Genomic DNA, 24,600 nt, shown 5'->3' with positions numbered 1-24,600 from the left:
GTGTTCAGCCTGATTTTATTTCAAGCATTTTCAATCATATTCCGTTCTGTCATCTGTATCTGTCTCTATTCTCAGACACCACCAGTCAGGTCAAACAGCCAGATAGACAAAGGCTAAAGATTGCACACTCAAGCAAAGGAGTCTATTTTATGGCCAAATTATTTCGCCCTCTGCCATCAACAATATTTGAAAATGAGACTTGTGCCCCCATGATTCTTCTGCATTATTTGATGGACTCATCCAAAGTGCAGAGGAGAGAAAAAAAGAACAACAACATAAAAAAAAAACTTTAATGACTAAAGAAGAAACTGCTTTTTGTTCTATTATCCTTCTGTTGGTGATTAAGGTCTAGAGGGAGATAATTACGCTTTAGTCTGGAGTTAATGAAACGAAAACTTCTCTTTTCTTGTGAAAAGGAAGGGCAGATCTTTTGTACTGCTATCTGCTGACATCTCCCACCCTTGACAAGGCACACAGAGAATTGGTTTTGTTTTAAGGTTGCAGCCCCCTCCGCCGCCTGTCAGTCTGTGGCTGATATGAGGGATCTGTGAATGAAGCCAGAGTCAATGAGGTCTGTCTCTGCTGCACTGTTGCATCTGCCTGTCTGTGAACGTAAGGCACGCTGGAAAACATCAAATGGAAACATCACAACAGGTCTTGTGGTATATCTGCTGATTTGAATGAAAGAATATCCATGGCCAACAAAAGAGAAAAAAAAATATATCTTCATTCTAACTACTCCACTTACATGTGTTCGCCATCAAATGACCCAGCTTTGTTGAACATGAAAGGAATGCACGGATTTGAATTTGTCACACGGCAACACGGAAGCCATATGTGTAGTCTGACTTCAGACGCCCCTTTTGAACACTTATAGGTGTTGACCAAGCCGTTGTCTGGTATGCACAAGCTGCGCGGCACAAGTGGTAGCCAGAGATCACATATTAAGCTGTCCTTGTGGAAGTTCACATCTGGTGTGTGGAGCTGTGTGTGTGACTGTGGGGCAGCATGCCCCCCCTCCCCCTCCCCCTCCCCCCACAACACACACACACGGCCCAACCCCTCCAACAGCACTCTCACATTTCATCATCTGTTCTCCAGCGCCAGGGTGCTCCGGCAAAAGTTGGCCGCTCTGGATCCATCTGTTGTTATTATTTTCCACTGATAATTGGCTTGAACAATGGAATGCCTGTGTCCCCCTTGCCTTTGAAACCGTACACCCTGTTTATTTTCCAGAGGTCTCATTTCTGCTCTCCTTTCTCTCTCTCTGACTCCGTTTCACCCCTCTCTTCCCCTTTACAGTCTCCATTCGCCTAGTGTCACCTCACCCCTAGCCCCCTCTACCTTCCCCGTGATCCATTTGAGAGGGTTTCACATGAAAATGACATCTTTGACTGGCCACATCAGTATGTGTCACTCAGCATCTGACGCCACTCTACAGATTTTCTGGAGGGGCTCAGCTCCCATTCTCCTCTGTGTTCTTTTCACTCTGACAGCCATCCCCACCACCACACGCTTCTGCATTCCTGTCCTAAATGAGAAAAAAACAACGAGCCAGAGACTGATAGATGAAGAGAATAAGAAGGAGGGAGGAAAGTGGGGATATAATTGAGAGACTTAAGAAAGAAAGACAGTGGACCTTGGTATAAATCAATTCTTTCTGCCGATTAAAATTCAGCTTTTATTCTTTCCCATTTCCACTAGGAGGTGTGTAGAGGGGAAGCATATGTAAAGATGAATTAAAGGATCACAAGGTGTATTTTTTTTAATCCGGGACATAATTTAATGAAAACCCACACCAAAAAATGACCTACTTAAATTAATTAAATTTGATATTTTAGATTTTAATTAGTGTTTTAGGTTGTAATTAAGCAGTTTCATGTTGAAGTCTTCATGCTCTGGTTACAGTTAGTTTTTTAATATCAGATGGGTTTATCAACAATCTGACAAAGTAATATTGGCAAAGTCATTTGTGAAGTTACTTAAAATGTAGAATACTCATGTATAGGACTTGACAAGGTGTAAAATAGTCAATCATACCAGTCGAAAAATCAAATATATTCTTTGCCACTTGTGAAACTTTTGAACCCTTTTTTTTTTTTTTAACAGCTTCTCTATAAACTTCTTAAGAAGTCCATTTTTGAGGATTGAGGAAATACATCCTTTTGTTCTGCCTTGTGTGACCGTGTTGATGTTCATTTGTTCTGCCTGCTCTTGTCTAATTAAAAAAGGCCAGGACAGGTAAGGCTCTCAGCAGGCATCTGTTCTCTGCCAGTTCTTCATTTGCTGAGTGTTTGTGTTTATGCAAAAGGGGCCTCTTCCTGCATATTTAATCTAGAGCAAGGCACCAGCTTTTGTTGCGTTAAGACCACATACCTCCAGTCCCTCTCAGCACTGCAGTCTGGGCTCTAGTTCTCTCTCTCTCTCTCTCTTTCTCTCTCTCACGTACACACACACATGTGCAAACACACTCAACTAGCACACACTACTTCAACTACTCCATACCTGCTACTTTCACTGGCAGCTTTCTCCTCTACGTCGGAAGTGGATTTCAAAACACTCAGTGCTTGGAGGGAATCTGCACCAATATACAGTTTCATGAACATTATGAAAGTCTGTTTAACTGTCCAATGGTAAGTCTGTAAAGATTTCATTATCTTTCCACACTTTGTCTCATTTTTTCCCGCCTCCTCTTCTTGCCTTTTATGGGACGCTGCTGGTTGTATGTGTGTGCATGTCCATGCGGGTGTGTTTGTAGGTGTGTTTTGTAGGTGACCGATCAGTTTTACTGCAGGACCTGAGTGGGTAGTTACTACTACATCCAGCATTTAGACAAAATGCAATGAAGTGTAATATTACAAATTCATGAAGGAAGTCAATGAAGTATCTCATAAATCAAACAGTTGTAGAGCTGAAACAATTAATCAGTTAATCATTTGAATAATAACTTTTTTTCTGCTTCTAGCTTCTTATCTAAATCTGAGAATTTGCTTTGTTTTGTCTTATACAATAAGTAAACTAAATATCTTTAGAGGTTTTGGACTGTTGGTCGGACAAAGCAATTCATTTGAAGATATCATATTGGGTGACGATTTTTCACTATTTTCAGACATTTTAGACACAATTAATTTATTTTATTTACAATTAGAAAATAGTTGACAGAATTATTAATAATGAAAGTAATTGTTAGTTACAGCCCTGGTTGTTTCTGTGCCTGTAATTTCAAAATGTCTAAATCCATTTCGCACAGAAATTATAGTTAAAGCTTGTTCGTTCAAAGTGAAAAAATAAACTTATATATGAACTACAGAGTTGTCAATAAAAGTCTGTTCCTGTTACCAGTCTCTCTATCTCCTTAAAATGTATATTTTAATAATTGCGAATGAAGAATGAAGAAGAATGATTGTATAGCGCCTTTCAAGTTGTCCGACCACTCGAAGCGCTCTACACTACACATCGCATTCACCCCATTTACATGACTTCATACATTGATGGAAGAGGCTACAGTGCAAGGTGCCAGCTACTACATTCACAGGAGCAATTCAGGGTTCGGTATCTTGCCAAAGGACACTTTGACATGTGGGGTAGGCGAAGGTGGGGATTGAACCGCAGTTGCCCCCACAAACATGGTAGATTTGAAAAAGTACAAAAAACACTATATGCTTAGCCATAACGTGGGCATGTGTATAGGGGACTGCATATGAGTGAAACAGAGTGCGTACAGGTTCATGTGCAAAATTTTCTTTCTGTGCAGCAGGGTTGGAGGTGATAGTAAGCGGTAACCCCACAGTGATGTGTGAGGGTATTAGTTCCTCCCCTCACTCATCGCCTCTTGTTCTCCCTTTGTCTTTGTCTTGGGAAATGGAATCTGCAGCTTATTGATATTAATAGCGCAGAGGGTCTGTGGTCGGAGAGGAGCTGGGACCTGGGAGAGAGTGGAAACCTGATATGGATGGGTAGAATTGACAGTCCTCCTACTTGACAGGGTGGAAAGGGGTTGGTTTTAAAAATAGGATTTCAAAATGGTGAATGTACTGTTGTGTGATGTACTGTATGTGCGTGATCAGAGTGGAACTTTTTGACTGCGCCGATCTAATTTCACGTGTTAAGTGTGAGACTTTTTTCAGCTGTGTGGATCCTGAGCTGCCCCAGCTGTGACTTGTCAGCAGACAAAATAATTTACAAAGAGCTGTTTTCTCGTGGTTACACTCATGGATCTTAGACTTCCTCATATCCACTTGATATGGCTTTTTGTATTCAATGAGTACATTTAAATAGTGTAAAGAAATATGTGGTCTTGTTTGTTTTGGGCTAGGAGTGAAATTCCACTTCCTTGGTATTAAGGCAGCAAAGCTCTCTGTGTGCACTATGTGTACTTTGTTCTTAGCTCAGCAAAATGTGAGGGCAGGTCCAAAGAATCTGGGGGATCAGACAGGCCTGACATTCACCAGACTGCACTGTTGCCTCTTAAGCTTAGAAAAAAAATATATATGAAAAAAAGCATCCAGAATAAGGGCTGGCTGGATTGAAGCTGGGTTTAATTGGTGGGTTTTGAGTCTGTTTGCGTGTCAGAAAGTGCTGTTGTTTACAGTCTGTGTGGGTGTTACAATATAATGCCAGGATCCTGCCAATCACATCAAAAAGGGGGAAAAAAACAATGCTTGTTTTTCACTATTTCTAATGCTGACTTTTTTGTCTTTACGAGACCTAGCCATGTTTTTCATTTAATCAGTCCCTCTTAATAAAAGCCCAGAAGACTAGAGGGAGAAAATAGTGTGCAGTCAGCCCTTTTAGCAGATCAAATCATACAGTAAACAGCTGCATTTGTTGAGAAGTGAGTCATGCTTTAGATTTTCCTGTGTTTCAGAGCACAGACAGTGACTTGGAAAATCTCCTGCACACACCCTAAAAACAAACACCAATGACTGTATATAGATATCACTGGCTCTACACAACTAAAACTATCCTACGCCCTCTTCTTATTTACACAATGCTCTTAATACAGATTCACCAGCCTTGAGGAGTGTTAACCAGTGCCACTACTTTTTTTGGTTTAGTCCCACACACACCGTTAGGCCCTGGCATGCTAAATAGGCACTGTAGATTTATTCAGATGCTGATACTAAGTGATCGAAACATCGCGGATGGGCTGTAAAGAACTCTGGCAGCCTCCTATTGACAACCATTGAGTTGAGCATTAATTAATATGGTAATGATGTGTGAAGGTTCATTAACGAGCCGCCACAGAAGTAGCCACAGATACAGTATTAAGCGTGCTTAGAGTAATTAATGGAATAACTTTACTTAGTGCTAAATATTCATGGGCCCTCATCTTTTTGTCTGCACAGTGTGAAGAGAGAGGAGAGCCTGTCCATTAGAGGAGCTGAAGAGCTGTCCACAGTGAATGCGGGCCTTTTGTTGGGATTGGGTGCGTTTCAGTGGAGAGGTATTAATTCATATTTTGAACATGCAATCTTACAACAAAGCCAAAGGCACTGATAACATACCTGGGACTAGAGAGCATATTGTGAAGCCGTGACCCCCTCACAAATAGGGAAGTCCACTTCACAGGTTTGTGGACAGAATAAAATGAGTCTTTGTTCGTGCTCAGATGTAACCACAGCAGTTCATTACCATAGCGAAAAACCCTTCTGAGTCTCCATTTCCTCTGAAAATAGGCTGTTTGCATGTTTTTTACTCCACAGTTACAATGAAGCCTGTGATATTTGCATAGAGAATGGAAACATTTATTTGGATCATCTGATCCTCTAAAGGTATCAGGCTAACGGTCATGCTATCTTTTACACACAAGAGTCTTGTAACTACTATGAGATTTCTTTGTCAAAAGTCTTTGTTGTCCTATTTTCCACTTTGTTTAACACAGTGCACCTACAAGATCCTCTCAAGACTTTACACGAGAACCTTGCAAAATGCTCCTTAGTCTCCTTTGTCTTTTGAAATTGTTGCATTTTGATTCATATTCTTAGTTTAAGCCTCTTACTGAGCATGCACATAACCCACCTAGGTGGGTAATTATCTCAACCAGGAGTTGTTCTATTCCCTAAAATCTCAATGTGGGAGTGTGTGATGGGCTCGGTTTTCCCAACCGGGTGAAGCAGCGTGTGCTTGTTTATCCTCACCCTATGTTCTCCGCACCCCCACTGTTCTAAATGGCAATATTACAGCCTTGTGCTGTTTGAAATGGAGACAATTATCTGTTTAGGCATTACAAGATGGGCATTATATTACAAGGAGAAAAGGCGTACAGCTGCTATCAGGATCCTGTTGTTGCCTTTTCTTTCCAATACAAATGTTCCATCATTAAAATGATGGAACATTTATCTAAATGGATGTTATGCATTGGGTAAACTCATTTAGCTCCTGGGGCTCTTTCAGGTGATGGGAATTAATGATGTTTAGTAGTTTGAAACTGAAAATATCTGTCATTTGTCACCGCTCGCCATTGATTTACGATTCCATTGATGATATGTTAATTGAAGTGTAATGAATCACAATAATAGGGTAGTTGTGTGGGAATGGTCCATTTTTCGATGATTGTTCAACCCTCAGTAGAGTTCACAGCGAGCTGCATGTTGACTCGCGTTTTCAACAAGGGCATTTAACACATAATTAATGCTGTAACTGGGCAAGTTGGACCGGTGTGTTTTATCTATGCTCAGTCTGCTTTAGATAAACACTTGCACAAACGCCTGGCCACAGTTTTGACTGCCAAATGTAAACGGCAAAAAAGAACAGTGGGAGAGGGAGTTGGAGCTTTTTTTTTTCTCCTTTCGTATTTGGATATGCTTTAATGCTTTTATTCAAATGCACCTGAGATATTGGTCCCACAGTCACTTCTCAGTTTACCATAAAAATAAGATTTTGTTTCCTTCTCTCCCTTTTTTTCCTTCTTTCCTTGCCTGGGTTGAGTGCTCAGTTAGGAAAGCTGTGTGCATGCAGATCAGGGCTACCCAGGGGGAGTTGAGTCAGGGCAGAGCAGGTACAGGTACACTGTGTTCGTCACTGGGGGGGCGCAAGTGCCTCTACTGTTAGCAATATAAAAAAGTTTTTGTCTTGCAAATAAACCATTCACTCACAGCAGACAGCCCCATTGTTCATTTGTTATCATCAGTGGGTGTAGTTGTAGTTAACAGACAGATAGAAATGCAAGGATGTGTCCGACGGTGACAAAGGCAGGACGAAAAACGAAAGGTGCCTTCTGCCCTGCTTCGAGCTGAAATGGTGGCTTCATGTCCATAGCAGCAAAGCGAGGCATGCTGACTCATACAGCGTCATGCAAACAGCAAAGGGATGCAGAGAATTGATTTCTTTCTGATGATTTCTCCGAGCACGTATAGGTTTGTGCACGTTATCAATTCTAATTAATAGAAACTGTTGGGCATTTAGTTTACACCCATGTACTCTTTCTGTAAATTGTTGTATGGGTGCTGATGACAAGCGTTATGGGCTGCAATGTAATTATTTCATAACTATAAATAATTCTCTATCTTGTGTCTGCAGGGCGAGGAGGCTGTTTCACCACCGCTGGAACTGAAGATTGCTTTAAATAAGCAAGTCCTTGTAGAAGGTAAACACACACTCATTCACCAGACTCAAGTCCCTGCATGTGCATGAACGCTGTATTGAATTGGCTGAATCATTAACAGAATGCAGTGTGGTTGTCTTGTTTGTGTACTGTATTTTGAGTGTGTATGTGCGGGGCAAGAGGATGGGAGACTCGGTGGGGGCTCAACAGGTCGGTGGGGGCTCAACAGGTGCACTCTTGTCAGTGGTTTAAGAAGCTGCATGGCGAGTAATAAAGGGAAATTTCCCCCGAAAGTCCAAATTGAGTTAGTAAGAAGTTGGTTGTGTGATAACTGGTTGTAAGGTAGTTTACCATTGTACAATTGAAGAACTTTTTGGACATGAGGAAATGACGCTCCTTAGTGTGGAGGTATTTATCTGTGTCCACATGTTGACATTTGTCAGGAAAAGCTGAAATATGGTAAATATGGTAATGCCATGTTTACCAAACAAGCGGGGGGAGGTTTACCGCACACAGTCTGGTTACCGTTGGCATCTCAGCTATTCTGGTGGATATCTCGTGTTTGCTTCTCACACCCGTCTTGCTATCTTAGAAGGTTTGGGGCCCCCAGGATGTAAACTTTTGGCTAGAATGATCCGGTGAGGCAGAGTAGGACTGTGGAGAGTTTTGTGTGTGTGTGTGTGTGTTCAGGAGCTCAGGGCTTCAAAGGAGGAGTGTGTCTGTTTTCTGTCTCATACAGCTTCAGCCTCACCGTCATCTCTTTCTCTCATTCCCTGTTTTGTCTATCTTTATCATTTCCTCTCTGTCTCTCACCCATTCTCTCCCTCCATCAACTTGTTGTGACTTGTAGGTAGAAAGGTAGGACATGTGCCAAATAACGACTGCACATGTGAGCAGTGCTTTTCTTTCATTTGAGGCTACTACAGAACCAGTGAGATGTAACTTGGGTGCAACCAATATTCATTTTTGGGATTGCAATTAGTGATTTAGTAAATTATTGTACAACAATATACCCTGCCCATGGAGGCATATTCTAACATATAAATGAGTAAAATCAGAAATGGTAGCACAGTTTCTGTATTTTAATACAATTATTTTCATGTCCTTATTTCCATAAATATATATGCAAATAGCTGATATTTTGTTCTCATGTTAACTTTAAACAAAATGCTAAATTTGTTGTTCTTGCCACAAAAAAAAAATAGTAAAACTGTACAAGTGGTAAAGTGTTTTGCCTAGATTGTATTTCTTTAAACAGCATTTTACAAAAGGTGAATCCTACAGCTCTCCGTTTACCCCAGAAGGGATCCCCAAAGACAAGTATTAGTATTGCAACTGTACAATAAAAATGTAATAAATCCAATTACGTCCTAGAAAGAAGGGTTGATGGCACTTTCTGCCAATGACAATTTTGGATCATTAACCAAAAGCCATTACTGATACATCTTAAATATTAACTGCTGATGCTTCTCCATAGAGTTTGGAAATGTAGCTGTAACAGCTAGCAGTGGTTGTAGGATTTCAGCAAGACTAGTTATATTTTTCTTTATTGTAAGGTTCTCATCACCACAATCTGTTAAACAGCCTTTACTCAGACAACCACCCCCACATTTGGAAAACATCAGAAAATGGAAGTGGATTCATGTTGCTGCTGTTTATCTGGAGAGAATTCTCCGCATATTCAGGTCCACTTCAGCAGGCCATCAGCTGCCTGCTCCAAGATGTAAGATCAGCCCTGAAATCTTTCAAATGGTTGTGTAATTAATGTTAATGTGGCAAAATCAGCCTAATTATTGACACAGCTTTCCAATGTGATTTTGATTGCATCACTAATGCTGAAATCCCTGTGGCAGCTTATGGGATTACTATGTCTTGGTGTTTAAAGCTCTTTCAAAGTGCAATAGACTCTGATACGTTGTATGTGTTTGTATTGTGTTCACTTTTGTCTAAATTTGGACCAACCATACGTTTTAGAGTAATTATGGTTAGGGTAATTGTTTGAAAATGTAAAGGAAAAGCCTTAAAGCAGTCTGACAAAAGTTTTGATTTGATTATGTGTGGAATACATATCATCATATAGGCATATCTATGTGATAGGGCTGCGTCTGATGTGTGCTTTGTGCAGGCCTGCTTGTTTAGACAATTTATTCAGACCTGATGACATCCAATTTTCTAGAAAAGGGCCTCTGCTTAGAACAATCCTCAGATGCCCGAAACACATTGCTCTCTTTTGAGAGCTTCAGAAAGTTATTGTCTCATGCCGGACATTTTTATGAATCCATGTAAGCTAGAGAAGAACACATCATGCAAACACTCGGCTTCTTCTAATTCTCACTTTGCTGTAAATGCTTTGGTTTATGTTGCCTTGTTGAGGTTGTTTTGTTAATCCACTTTTTATGGAATTGTTATGAATAAACAAGCGGATTCGTGAGTTGGACCCGCAGAAAGGTCGTGTGCAGATTTATGCTGGGATGAAAATAGGGTCTCTGTAATAGTTCCCTTGACTGCATTTATTGCTTACTTTAAAAAAGTAATTTCTTTATATCAGCATCAAGCTGAAAATTGCCATGTATTAGTATTAGGCTTGGTAAGCTTCTAATTCTGTGGCATTTACAGCCGGCTGTGTTTCCATGCATTTATAACACTTTGATTCTTAAGAGCTCCTTTAATCGCTTATGCCTAGCTTGGAACATAATAAACAACTCGCTGTAGCAAAAGTGCCACATGGGGGAGATTTCTAGCAAGAAAGTTAAACGCTTCTGTCACTGGCAGTTTTGTTGCTGTGTTTTTCATGCACTGTAAGTACCATAATCTACTCTCTGAGCTTGGTTGCTGTAGTTAAAAACAGTGACAGGCAGAATAGATGCAAGGCAGCGTGAAAATGAAAAATTATCGTCCCTACAAAGACGTCACAATGGAGACCAAGGCAGAAACATAAAGCGACAGCGCTCTCCTGCCTTTTCCTGTTGATTGAGATCACAGGATGTGTCAAAGCTTTCTAAACACCCTCACCTGGCCACCGTCTGCTTTCCCTATCTGATGCTCTGCTCCCATGGCCGCATCAGCTGCTATCAGAACACACTCTGGCAGATTGCCCGCTTCTGTATTGTCTGGCTAAACAGGTTGCACAGTTAGATGCATGCCTTATGCTGAATATATTATGTCACACAATAGAGCAACATTCTTATTTTCTCTTGCATCTCCTACAACCTTCATGTGAGTTATCGTCCGCTGTGAGGTAGAAAGAATTGGCACTGATAATGTTACCACAGATGTGTTATCTTGAAGCTACTTAAAATACCTTTTGGGGGAAAACGCGTTTGGCAAGTTTCAATTTCTTTTTCTATCAACATCAAACAGACATGTCTTCTTTTGGTCTGATATTGACAGATGTATAAACTCTGGTCTGCTAGGAGAGTGAGGAGCTTTGATAGTGTCAGCCTGCTACCAGGTGCAGGCGGCTAACGTGACACAGTCTTTGTGTGAGATTGACTGAGGCGACAGAAGTAAGCAAATTCCATCCGCAGATGAGTTGTCTTACAGCAAGATGAAAAGAAAATCACAAAAGTGAGAATAGGTGTCAAAGCTCTCCTTTTTTAGCTTTGGCCTTGTGTCTCTGCCTCAGAAAAGATGAAATAGAACTTGGATTGATTGTTGTCTTCTGAGCAAAATGAATACAGTTGTTTTTTTGTTGTAACCTAGGCCAGCGTCTGCCAGACTGCAAACCTATGTACTATAACTAGTGTAATATCAAATGTAACTTAATATATGTACACACTGTCCCTGCATCCAAAACAATATTATACATTTATATATTATGACACATTAAAAGGACACTTGTTTATGGTTTGTAGTCCGACTTGAGAAAGTCTCTGACTATGTAAGGAAATTCCAAAAAGTTCCTACAAGGCACAGTGATTCATATTTGGATAGTTTTGACTTTGTTGCAATCACTTCATGTCATGGTAAATATCACTTTGGCAGTCCTTTGCGTTCTCCGTTTATTTTAGAAAACAAATCCCTTTTAGGGATAAAGCACCTGGTGGTGCTTCTTAATGGAATGGCTTCAGCACTACGCAAATAAACAGCTTGCATTTTTGGTGTGAGATTAGGAACTGGGCTGAGAGTGAGAGAGAGAGCTGGAGTGAGGTGGGTAAAAACCAAACAAAGAAAGTCATCACCACATGTGGAGGGGACAGAAGCCGAGGAGTCAACTCCTACTACTACTCCTACTATAGTTGACTGTATGTTTTGAATGTCTATGGAAATACATGTCAACATTGGCATTTTGTGAGCTTTAAACCTGGGTATGGCTTTCTTTTTTTTTTTCAGTGTCATTCTGAAGTGAAGCTTGTTGTTTTAAAATAGTTGACCATAGAGTCAGCAGTAGGCCATTATTCAAAAGGACTGGAAAGGAAGTACGTCTATCTGAGTCAACACGCAGTTTGTTTGCTTGCAGTCTTTTCTTAACTTGGAAAAGATAATGTTGTAACCAGAGTCAAAGAAAAGGGAGTGAACATGGAGGCGAACAAGTGACCAGTGAAACATAAAGCAGAATCAGGGCTACATTTCTTTTAATCTTGGTTCTTTTAATTTAAATTAGTGAGACCAGGCAAATAGTATCTCAGTTATTTAATTCATCCATGAGTTTGCCCACTGCTCTTATTCACATGATATATTGTTAACAATAATGTTCCCACTCATTCCCTTGCTGTATTGTCTGGATAATGTAAAAATAGTTTTAACTATTTTTCAGAATTAAAGATCCTGTATACTAAATCCTGTATATGAAAATTATATCCACACTAGCATCGTACTCAAGCTCATTACCGGTTGAGTATTAACTAAAATGTTTACGGCTAAACTACCTGGTAAACTTCACTCACACTAGCCAGCTAGGCTGGCGCTAATCAGTCACAATTGCTCTCTTTCTATTTTTTCTGTCTTGGGCGTTTTCCTCCTGGCATTTTGTTCTCATTTTATCCAATAAAGAGCCTTTGAAGGAGGATAAAAGCTCTCTAAGCTAACCATCTAACTAGTTAGAATATTCGCTAAGTTCACACAGCATATTCAAAAGACGGTTTACTCCAGTTTCATAACTTTCTGCAAGCCTTACCTTGTCTGTGGAGCAGGATGTACTCTGACCGAGCAGGGTTAAATAATAGTTAAATGTGCAACACAGCTGATGATCTACGATAATGTCCTCCATTTTGGACTCTCCAGCTATCTGTCCCCTAGAAGGTCAGCGATATCAAAACGTTTTCTTAGACAATTGGTGTAAATTCATGTGTCAGAGTTCAGTGAAGAACTCAAAGTGAAAAATTTCAATGCAGATTTACTTCGCTCTGCAGGGAGTGGATCTATTGATTGCAGTAACTACTGATTGCAAATTATTGATTTAGCGGGGAAAGTTTGTTGATTCTTGCGTGACTACCTTATGATAAAGTTTAGGTCTGTTTTAAACGTTCATTGTGTAAGTTTTAGTGGCATCTAGTGGTGAGTGTTGCAAAGTGCAACCAACAGTCACCGCTCACCCTCCCTTTGCAAGTAGGTAGTAGAAACTGCGGTGGCCAACAAGCTCTGTCGGCTCTTGCACTAAATAATTTGCATGGTCCTGCATTTGTCTAAATTTCACTTCTTTTCTTACTTTTAACTAACCAGACTTCTTCTTCTTCTTCTTCTTCTTCTTCTTCTTTGTACGTATTCAACATTGTTGCATAACACGCTCTGTAGAGCAGTTTGTCCATTTGGGCTACTGTAGAAACATGGCGGACGCAACATGGCGTCTTCGATGTAAGGCGACCCGCTGTGTATGTAGATAGAAATGGCTCATTCTATGGTGATAGAAACAAAACAGTTCATTATGTAAGGTCTTTGTACACCACTGAAAACATAGTTATGTATATTAGGACATATTCACCCTAAATATTACACACTAAACCTTCAGACATCAGACACAGAGTATTTGGCATACTTGCTCAATTGAGAATTTGTATAAAAAATATGTTTCATTTGCTCAAAGCGAGGTATTGAAAAAATAAAATTTCAGAGTTATCATATTAGTGTTGATGTTACGGAAGCCAGCGAGGCTGTGCAGTGAGTAAACCTCACTCCCAGACAGACACCTTAATGGTGCTTTCAGACCAAAAGTGAAGTGAGCGTTGTGGGCGATGCAAAGACGCGGAGAGCCACGATTTCCTGTCGGGTGGTGCGGAGGGGGCGCTGCCGGCGACGCAAAGGCCTTAGCATGAGTTGAAAATTTTCGACTCGAGCGAGAAAGTCGCATGACACTGAGTTGCGATAGCCTATCAGCGTTGACATTTTTCGGATGTCACCGACGGCTTCAGAGTGTTGAATGGAGAGTGCCAGGCAGAGCGGGGGATTGAAATGCCGCTAGTCGGCGGAGAGCTGCTAAACTTGGGGGACAAGCCGAGGGCAGCGCTGTTTGCAGCTTTTGGACAAATAAACATCTGTAGTCGGACTGGATTATGCTCTGACTGACTTTACTCTGACTTTACTCGCGGGAGGATCTCGGAGTTACTTGCTTTTATTAAATTAGTTTTTTACTTAAATTTTTGGGATTACAATGTTGATTTATCTTCACGCGAGCTTCTCAGCAGCAAGCTTCCATGCACATCCGGTTCTACTGTTGTTGTTAGCGTCGGTAAAATATGTGCCTGTGGCTTTATTCCAGCTATTGTTGTACTTAAATGTGAACAAGGTAGCAAAGCATAGCCCTGATTGATTCGAACTCCATTCAGAAATCAAACATTTTAGAAGTTGTTGTCATGTGGTCTTGCTGACAGACCAGATGTTTAACAAATCTGCATCATGTTGTAGTTATTTCGGCATCAGTTTGATCCGTTTGTTGCTATTAAATCACGGCAAAATGTTTACTTGGGGTTCATACAGCTGTAGTAATGGCAAGTTGTGTTTATTCACATTATTGCATTGTGTGTGAACACTTGGCAGTTGTCCAGCATTGCGAGGATTAAATCTGAGTTTGGTCTGAATGCAGCATAAGAGACGCACTGGCGACAGTCGCTAGTGCCCATGGGTTTTAGCGTCCTCATCAGCGTGTCTGCTTCTCGTACCGGAGGTCGCCGGTTTGAGTCAGGACCGTGCAGTACGTTCTCGCCAGCAGCCGGTTACATTGGCGTCAATAAACTTAATGGATCCCAGCTTTAGCTTCTGCAACCTCGTACTCCACCCGATCACTTGTATTGTCTTTCAGTGAAGCTAAACACAATATTTTGATGCTTTCATTGACATATTTTTCTTTCTTTTTGTCAGACAACTGAAAAAATGTAAAATATTGATTTTACTAGCTTCTAGCGCAAGACCATTGTTTTCAGAATTCTCCATTGTAGAGAGTGTTTTTAGAGTCTGATTTGTATCTGTGAAAGGTGGTGAATTAACATGGTGGGAAGGCCATACCGGAGAGGAAAATGTTTCAAATTTAGCCACCGTACTGTGGACACGGCCTGGGAGGGATGCGGGAAGCGAAAGGCTGTTTCTACCCATATGTGGGTTTATTTATGTAATCAAATGAAAAAGGTAGAGGCATTTTTTAAACTGATATTTATTTACAGTTTTTCCATTTTTTTGCTCTGGTTTTAGCCTTGGCTCCTGCGTTGTTTTCATAAACAAAGTCTCTGTGGCCAGCTAGAAAAAAAAAACACAGGGCTGCTCAGTGCAGTGAAAACAGGAATGACAAACACCATTAGCTGAAAAATTTCCATCTCATTGCAACTATGTTATTGTTTACTTTACCATACACGTCCTAATATGGTTACCTCCCTGTCAAAGCGGGCCAGAGCAGAGCCGAGGGGCCCTCGCAGGGAGACGCTTTCAGCTGCCACTTAGACAATAAGAAACAAATGTCACAGCTCGGCAAAATAGCCTGGCTTTCACAGCCTTACAGTGCTTGGCCTTCCACACTGCTTGGCTCAGGCTCCCGTGTGATATTTATCTACCCTCCACTGTTAGATGCCCTCACAATGTACCCCCCCCTCTCTCCTTCTCTGTCCCCTCTTCTTGTCTTTCTTCCCTTCCTTCCATCTTTCTTTGTCTGTATCTCTCCATCGATCTCCGTCCCTGTCCTGGTGTTAGCTTATGTGTAGGTTGACTGATGGGCCTCTGTTTGCTGTGTTAAGTTATTTATCAGGGGGTGGGGTGATGTGTTTGGAGTGGCTGTTGCCCTCCTCCCTGTGGCCGAGCAGAGGCCAGTTCAGCTGCAGGTCGCGCCCTGGCCCGAAGCCGACACTGCGTTTGAACTGGAAACTTCTTGGCGATGCTTAGAGGCCCTCTGTAATACTTGGATGAACTCAGAAAAACCCGGGATACTGCAGAGGCAATGTAGCATTCTGGAGGTTGTAGCTTTTTTAATTTTAATTGTTGAAGTTTGATCAAGCATCAGTTTTAGTTGTAAAAACTAGCCAAAATGTTGTTTGTAATTTCAGATTGAACGCGGTAGTGATTAAACCTATAAAGTCCATGAAAGTTTTAAGATTTGCCTTTGAGGCAGGTGTATTTGGTTTGAATTTAGCAGAGGTGGATAGTTCTTCATGTGCACTGTTATCAATACAAAGTAAGATGTCATCAAAATCTAGAAACTGGACTTCACTCAAATTGCCAATCATCTGGGAGGATTCTCCATGGGCTATTAGGCATTAGGGTCAGGCAACCTCACTGCAGGTGAGTCTGGCAGTAGGTGGAAATAGGGTTCTTTCAGATGCATGGGCTTTCTTTTCCCCAGTTGGTGGAGGATGATGGCAGCCTCACCTCAATCCTAAAATCCTCACGTTTATGATATTTGCCCAGTATTATCTGTGCCTGTGGATGAATGGGAAGACAGAGCATGAGGAATGTAGAAGGTCAGCCTGCGTGATTTACACAGTACAGAGCCAGAGAATCCTTGGGAAAATACTTGGGCCGGGATCAAACAGACGTCATGTGATATGTTCTTAACACTGACCTTTAAGTTCATGCATTTTACTGCTCCCCTTTAGCAAATGATGCACTAAATGTAAAACAATTTATATTTGAACATTTTAAAAATAAATGCATTTTAAAGAAAGCGTCATTTTTTTTAAATAATTTGTGCAGCTTCAAAGATTCTGGTTCTGGAGAGGTCATTTATTAGCAAAATAATGCAGTCATGTGTAATAGAGCTAGCTTGTGTACCGATGATAGTTCTTGTATAATGTCTTTTATAAAATGCTTCAGACCCAGTGAGTCAGTTTTGAAGTTACTCAGTCAAAGCTGTGGTGTCAGAATGCCAGTATATTGAATATGCATAGACATTCATAGTAAAAGCAGACACTGGAAAATATTTTACATCTGTGGTTTTAGGGCTGAACAATTTATCGAAATCGCAATCGCAGTTGGTGCAATATTTGTTAAAGGTGAAATGTGTGTCAAAATACCATTTTAAATGGAACATTGTCATGCTGCAGAGATGTCCTGGCCTTCACGTCATATGCCACAGACTTAAGAAAACATCTTTGTTTGGTACAGATCCTTGCAATCATTTAAATGTGTTTTTCAATGAAAATTTGAATAATGGTGTAAATTCCCTCCAATATAGCAAATCATCAATCCTCAGTCAAAATATTCCCAATTAGGTATTTTTTCAAAATCGTTCAGCCCTATATGGTTTTCATCTTTCTGACAAAAGCCAATTCTGAGTCACAGTGACTTTTGATATTTTGAGGCACACACACAGAATCAGCTGTAAAAACCTGGTCAAAGAATTAGCTGTAAGTTGACATTTTTAACTAGTGATGATTACGATGATAAAATTCAGTTGTGCTTTACATTTAGTTTTAACCACAGTTCAAACTGACAGTTTTAATTTTTTCTTTAGTATTTGTTCAGGCCATTTTGTTGATAAGCTAATGGCACTGACCTTTCTTTTTATCCATCCGAGGGGAAAGACTATACCCTCTTTGACGTTAATGAACTTTGTAAAAGAGTTGTTTACTGGCTTCAAGGTCAGTTTCTGAGAAGGGCAGCAGGTTTTCTTGTAAACATATTTACAGCCAGAGATGTGTAAACACTGTTAATGTATACAGGTTGAGCAGGGGCGATAGTGGCATATTTCTCTTTTTTCTCTTTGTTTTTTTCCTGACCTTTCCCCTGTGACACACGCAGAAAGGCTGTTGTGTGCATGTGTGTTTATTTCTGGAAGCACTTTAAAGTGATATGTGTACCAACAAAAGCAAAAAAGGACTCTTAGAAAGCGTAATGATGTGCCTACTCACGATATAAAGAGGGGAGAGAAGGAGAGGACAGGCAGATAGCAAGGCAAACGCAGGACTAGTGGGGGTATTAAATGTGAATTAATGGAATGTTGCTCAGGCACATCTCTGGGTGTAGTGTAGTGTTGAAAAATAAAATTTATGTTGCCCGCTACTAGCCGTGAAGGTGCATTTGGACTTAGTATACTTTAATTAGAAGTGAGATATTAGCATTTCATAGGGCTTTATGCTGGGTGAGGGGATCGGCCGGCCACCGCGCCTTCATTAGCCAGCTTCTCTGTGTAATGAGTGCCATCATTAGCTGATGGAGTGGATTTGCCCTAGCTCTACCTTGAAAGGCACATCTCTTACATACTTGCAAGGAATGAGGCCTTTTAATGGATTTCTTAATAAATAAAATAAGATGCCACTTCTTAAAAATTTGATGAGTACATTTCTCATAATGTACACCACTGCTGCCTTTTACTTTTTTGTTAAATTAGTAGCATAAAACAGACTGGTAGTAATAACAGTGAAAAGTGGAAAACAGGTAGGGTATTCATGGGGCTTAGCGGTAGTGTATCTGACATTTGCAAAAGTGGAAAAAAAATCAAGTTCACTTTGATTGTTGTGTAATCCATTATGCATTATATCAATATGTAGATGATAGAAGTGCTACATCAAAAGGGTCGACTTTTCTTTCATATACACATGAAATAAGGTGTGTGTGTGTGTGTGTGTGTGTGTGTGATTTCTGTCAGAGGTCTGAGGAAGTGCTCTCTGAGCTACAGCGCTGGATGTTAAAACTCGCCATGTTTATCAGGAAAATAAGGCAGCACAGCTATTGGATAAACCTGACTGCAAATTATATGTGTGTCTTGCAGGAGTGTGTGCACAATCAACAACAGTCAAGACAGTCTGAACGGAGGTGTTTTTTTGTGATATGGAAGTCTCCCTAAGCCTTCGGCTGCGGCTCCATTCTCAGAATCAAGCGTGAAGTGATTAGTATTTTATTGATGAGTTCCTGAAGTGGCAAGTGTGGGAAATTGGATCTTTGATCTCCTGGAGTTTTGGGAAATATATCCTGAGTGTGTGGAGCTCTCCAGGTAAAACACCCCCCCCTCCTACCAACATCAGTACGATACCCCCACCCCCCCACGCACACACAGACACACACAGAGACACACAGACAGACTGACATGTCGTTTAGGAGGGATATTCCTCCCCTTCTCCAAAACACATATTTGTTTTGGATGTTTTCACTGAGAGTCTACATGGTGATTACAGATGTTCATTAACAAAATTGGGTATTTGTTTTAAACTTTAACCAATCACTTTGATATGCTAATTACAGTGTAATTTAATTTGAGCCCTGTAATGATGATGCTGTTATTATGGACATAAATGATGCAGTTAAGCTGAGAGTAATCTCATTTGCATACTGTACATGCCAGTAAATTAAGCCCTTTCCTGCGTTGCTTCAGCTTTAATTTTCCACTCCTTTTCACACAGCATCCCTCAGCCCCTGTGCCTAATAGCAGACCAGTTTGTTTGATGTGGAGAGCCGCTTCCTCACACTAAATCTAGTCACAATATGTAATACATAAAGGCCTCTCATTATAACTCTAAGTGCTCTTTTAAGAAGTTGGTATTAATAAGCAGGCAAGCTTTTCATGCTTTGTAGTGATACACAAAATAGTTTTGTCCCTCACCATAATCATCTTCAAAATTCCTTAATCTGCATCTAAGAAATAAAAAGTATCATGGTTGTGATAACGATGTACCCAGGAATAGTTTAAGAGCCCCTAATCATATTGTATATGTCCTCTTCTATGTGTTGATCAGAGATATCTTCAAAGAGGGGATTGTATTTTGATATTCCTCCTTTGAAAAACAGATGAAGGGCATTTGGATGTGTTTTTTAACTAAGATCTTTTTTTTCCCTCATAAAAAACTAATTGAAAAATATTGCCTTATTGTATGTTTAGAGCAAATAATTTGGCTTCTCTTCTTTGTACAAATGCTTTTTGATGTCTGTATAAAAGAGGCATATTTCTGACAGAGGGACACGGCTGGCCTTGATAAAAGCTCCCGTGTCTTCATTAGAGAAGCAGCACCTCATGGTGTCTGATTGTCTGATGTTTGCAGTGGGAAGGTAAACATGTTTGTCATACAGGGGTGTATTTATGCTGATCAAACATGTGAGGTGGGCCATGGTGAATGTTAAAGACTTTTGCTCAGCACAAGGCTCAGCGGCTATGTGAACTGACAGACTCATAGTGGTCTAAACTTGCCCCTACGTCCCCTGCTTGCAAACAGAGTCTGACTTCCCTGTGCACTTTGGAGGTGGGTTTGGGGGGTGGTTTATGGACTTTAAAACTGACAGAACAATTGCCCTTCACTGAGAATGCTCCTCCATTTTGTACCATAAAGAATATTATTTTTCTGCCAGCCAATTTTCTCTGTTAGTCCCTAATTGGCTACATAAATCTCGGCCGTTGAGGGTGAGAAATGTTGCGGTGTCACACAGTGTAATCTTCACCCTTATTTACCAATTCATTAAGATTCATTGATGCAGGATCGGTGAGAGGAAATGACAACATAAATCAGGCCTCCAACATAATGACCCTAATCAGTTGGGAATTGCAGAAAATGTCATGATGAACTATGTCCTTGTATTAGTGCCACTGTACATTGTCATTGTGCTGCTTTATGAGTGGGACGCATCCTCCTGACATGGGCTGTATTTAACAAAAAAAGAGTTGTTAAAACCTGATTCCATTAAAAAGCAGAAATTCATGTAAGGTCCTGTGGTATTTAGCCCCTCGCTCTTTATCTTCAATTTAACTGCTTAATGGAAGACACAAACTCCCTTTCCTTTTTAACCCTCTCTGTCCTCTCTCTGGGAAGCTGGGGCTTTTAAAATAATAACATGCTTCTTGGGCTTAAACAACCCCTGTAACATATTGAGAAAGAATTGCTCCTTCAGAAGCAGCAGGAGGGGTCAATGGGTAAGCCCCCTCTCATACCAATGGCAGTGAATCAGATGCCTAATAGCAAACTGGCAGATGTGGTACAGATGCCTAAATTTTAAACAGACACTCAGCACTGACATTTGTAGGTGAGCTACTACTGAAACAAAATGACCATTGCATTTCCATGCCATTAATTGTGTGTAAAGGTTAATGATTGCGTCTGGAAAATCAATAGCTTAACTTCATCTCTGTGTGAGTAACTCTAAACAACCTTCACCTGCTGCGTGTTTTTGTCTTTACAGAAACATTTAACAGTGGTAAGAATCATTTAAATAGCAGGGGTAAGGCCAGATCCTACTGTTTTGTCCAGTTATCTTGCATGGTACTGAGAGAGGAATCATAATAAATAAATGCATCTACCACACTTGACTTACTCAACAGTAATTAGCGGCTTACTTTGTGTGTAGAGTGGTGGTTTTACCACAAGTCTGTCTTGATGAGTTAATAGAACTGCAAATCTTTTCCCAAAAATGATTAGGCTACCTGTTGTCGGCTCACAGAGGAAGTGTGGACTCCAGTGAGTTGACATCTCCCCAAAAGACAGCAGTTCTAATAATACTGTCCTCTCTTTGTGTAGGTATGCAATATTAATTAGACAAGTTCGTTAAGGCTAACCTTGGTTTTCCCAGGAAAATGCATCTGACACATTTCCCCTCCACAAGTTCGCATTCCCATGCCCGTGGGAACTGCCCTTACATACATTCTAGTAAAAATGATTAAAAATGTATGACACTCTTTAACTAATGTTAAAACAATAAGCTCTTTTGTAGGTCCCATAGGATGCTGATAGATTGAAGTTGTGTTTTTCTTTGGGTATGCATGTTTGACAGGTCTAATTGGTAAGATGAGCTTGAGGGAAGCGATGCTTGCTTTTTCCCGTGCATTGAGCCTGTGGTCAGAAAAAAAAGAGGCCTCTTGTCTCCTGGTGTGTGTCCTCTCGCTGTAGTGTTAATGGGCATGAGCCACATGTGAGCATGATTATCAAAGTCAAATGAAGGAGAGTCGCTGAGAAAATGTGTGGCGAGCCACTCCTAAAACAGGCTCCACATCCCAGAATTACTATTCCATTCATGTACAACCAGATTTAAACTCATTAGACTTCTCTATTTACTTAGTCTCTATCGGCCCTAGTTGATACTAAAAATACCATGGCCTGCCTTACTTTGGCACATTCCGTCATTGTCTGCGCACAGCAGGCCTTTACACCGAGGTGTTTCTCGGATGGCTCCATGCAAAGGAGATAAACTGGTTTGTGTATTTTCTGAAATTATGGATCTACTCAGCTTCTCCACTGGAGTCTGCCTTTTAGTACCCTTCTTATTGTTAATTTATCTGAGCTTGTAGCGTGATAATAGGTTGATATTCATATGAATCATCAGACTCACCATTGCTTGGATGTCGAGTCCCCTTCCTCTGCTCGTGGTGCAGTAATAGGTTTGGATCTAGATTACATGCTTGAGAATCCTATCACAGTTGTCCCAATGTATTATAAATATGTGTTTGGCACCCTTGCTCATATTTTATGCCTTCCATACGTGGGGGGGGGGCTGTTTTTGGGGGACTAAATGAAATCAGTAGGGGAAGTAGAGACAGAAAACTATGGATTCTGGGTAGGGAAGCCTCGTTGGACTGCTTCAGCTCAGCAGATGACAAGTTGTTGTAAGCATTAAAAATTCATGGTCAAGGTGACGTGCAGCTTGAGAGTCCCTGCACTACATTAACTACCACGTCTTTTGTAATCACTGCTTACAGACAATGAAGTGTTTGATCTAGCAGCTGGAGTAACTCACAATCGCTTGAAGTCACACATACAATGTCAAAGGCACATACTTAGTTTTATGATAGATAGATAACATCTTTGTCCGTTCAATTCTACCTAATTTCTTTTTTTTTTGTTGTTTTTGTTTTTTCACTGTATACCCTGATGTTGTGACTGCCAGCTCTTGGAGCCCTCAGACATCCTTTGTTATTTCCACAAACCCTGTTACTGAATAATTGAACAAGGTAAATGTTTAACATGTTTTTACAAGTTCCTCGCTGTGCTGTTGTGAAGAACCACTGTTTGTTGGGTCTGGGAGAAACACTTGGTTGCTTTGCTTGACAATGATGTGTTTCCATAGGAGACCACCTCGCTGGCTGCCCAAACCCACCATCACCCATCTTGTTCTCATTCACCGCGGCTTGCTAGCAGCTGCAACACACCAGCCTAATGCGTCTTCAAATGTCAGAAGAATGACTTTTTGTTTATCTTGACTTCTGCCTTGCTGTTTATTCTAGCCAAAGCTGCATTTGCATTGACCTTAATTCCCCAAAGCCTGGCCCTCTCTCCTCCCCTCCCAGAACTTGTTTACACTAGGCCTGCCCTGACTGTCACCTAGGAAATCTGCTGATCATTCCACCTGGTTAATATTAAATGGCTCCAGCAAGGAGATGTGTTTGTTCATAAACACAAACCCCTGCTCCTCCTGTTTACTGTAGCCATGGCAGCAATCACTTATTAAACAAACAGCTGCTTTGTTTGCCAGCACGAGTGGTCTGCTTATACCCCGTACAAGGTCTGGGAAGAACTTGGAAAGTGCTTCTGTGTCTCGTGTAGTGCAAGGATGTGGGGTTTGTGATGGAGGTATTATTTGCAAGGGGTGGGGTGTGTGTTCGTACTATATTGTCACAGTAGTCTGGAGATATGCTTTGCTTATCTGTGACTTGGTTGAAGTGGCTGACAAGATTACATGGCTGTTTGGTCTGACTGTGAAGTCTCCTTTGGTAGAATGTCATCCCTGCCGGTAGCAGCAGAGAGCGGCCAGAGGATTGTAGTGAGAGCGGCAAGTGAGTCCAGATTGAGTCTCTTTGATTGAGGTGGTTCTGGTTTGCAGAAGGCCTCCTTTTGCTGATAATATGTGGATGGGTGTGGGTCTACAGATTAGAAAGGTTATTGGGATTCAGCCCAAATTCTATGTTGTCTGGTGGATGTTTCCAAGAGACATATTCTGAGTGTGGTAGCTTGTTATCAGTGATAAGGACTGTAATAATGGATTATTTAACATACAGCTTGTGTTTGTCTTTTGAGTTTTTCTTGGAATCACGAGCCAAAATACATCGGAACATACGACAAACCTTGAGAAGCATGCTGTTGTTGTACCTTTGGTACACGCTGATGTGTTGTCTAGTCTAGCAACCAAGCTGAACCTAAACAGCTTTAAATTGAACCTCTCCCCATTGTCTCCTCCTCGGTGTGTCTTTATCTTCCACCCAAGAAATGGTGTGCTTTTGTTGTGTGCTTGTGTAAACAAGGGCTGTGTGAGAACTTGGCGAATCGAAGCAGGTGGCCGCTGAGGCTTTACTGTCATGAGCATTAAAGAAAAACAGAACATGGAGAAGGGTCAAAGCACAGCTGCGTGGGCCGACCCTACCTTGAATCGACTGCAGACTTGTTTGAGCTGTTGAATTCCAGGCAAGCATGACAGGGGGACAGGAATTAGGGGGTGGGGGTGGAGAGGAGAGGCAGGGTTCATGAGCTCTGGCCACCGGCTGTTCTTAACCTTCAACCTGTCTGGTCAGGTGGGAGACACATGTGACTCTTGTTTGTACTGTACTCCCCATATTTGAGTCAGGGAAAACAAAACAAACTGTAAACAAACAGAAACTCTGACCTTTTTTATTATCCAGTGTTTGTTCCAAACACTTGTTTTGTTTTGCAAGCAACTCCCCCCAAAGAACAGACAGGCATCTAATAATCAACAGCACAGCCAGTTCTTTTTGTACTAACTGCTGTTGCCTT

At 41.0% G+C, this 24,600-nt stretch overlaps 1 protein-coding gene across 15 annotated transcripts in view; it reads left to right on the top strand.

The window, feature by feature from the left end:
* The window catches only part of foxp1b (forkhead box P1b), a 150,462-nt gene that overhangs the window by 41,773 nt on the left and 84,089 nt on the right, over positions 1 to 24,600 (top strand). For 11 of the 15 annotated variants that reach the window (XR_006829119.1, XM_046076244.1, XM_046076255.1 and 8 more), the window contains exon 4: positions 7,522 to 7,588. The gene's annotated coding sequence lies outside the window, so the exon portion shown is untranslated. Of the gene's footprint in view, positions 1 to 5,348; positions 5,447 to 7,521; positions 7,589 to 18,671; positions 18,894 to 24,600 lie in introns of all 15 variants that reach the window. The other 4 variants (XM_046076249.1, XM_046076246.1, XM_046076247.1 and 1 more) reach the window with 4 other exon arrangements.

Source organism: Micropterus dolomieu, linkage group LG18 (assembly GCF_021292245.1).
Source record: "Micropterus dolomieu isolate WLL.071019.BEF.003 ecotype Adirondacks linkage group LG18, ASM2129224v1, whole genome shotgun sequence".
Taxonomy (NCBI): Eukaryota; Metazoa; Chordata; class Actinopteri; order Centrarchiformes; family Centrarchidae; genus Micropterus; species Micropterus dolomieu.
This window is presented reverse-complemented; position numbering and strand designations above follow the sequence as displayed.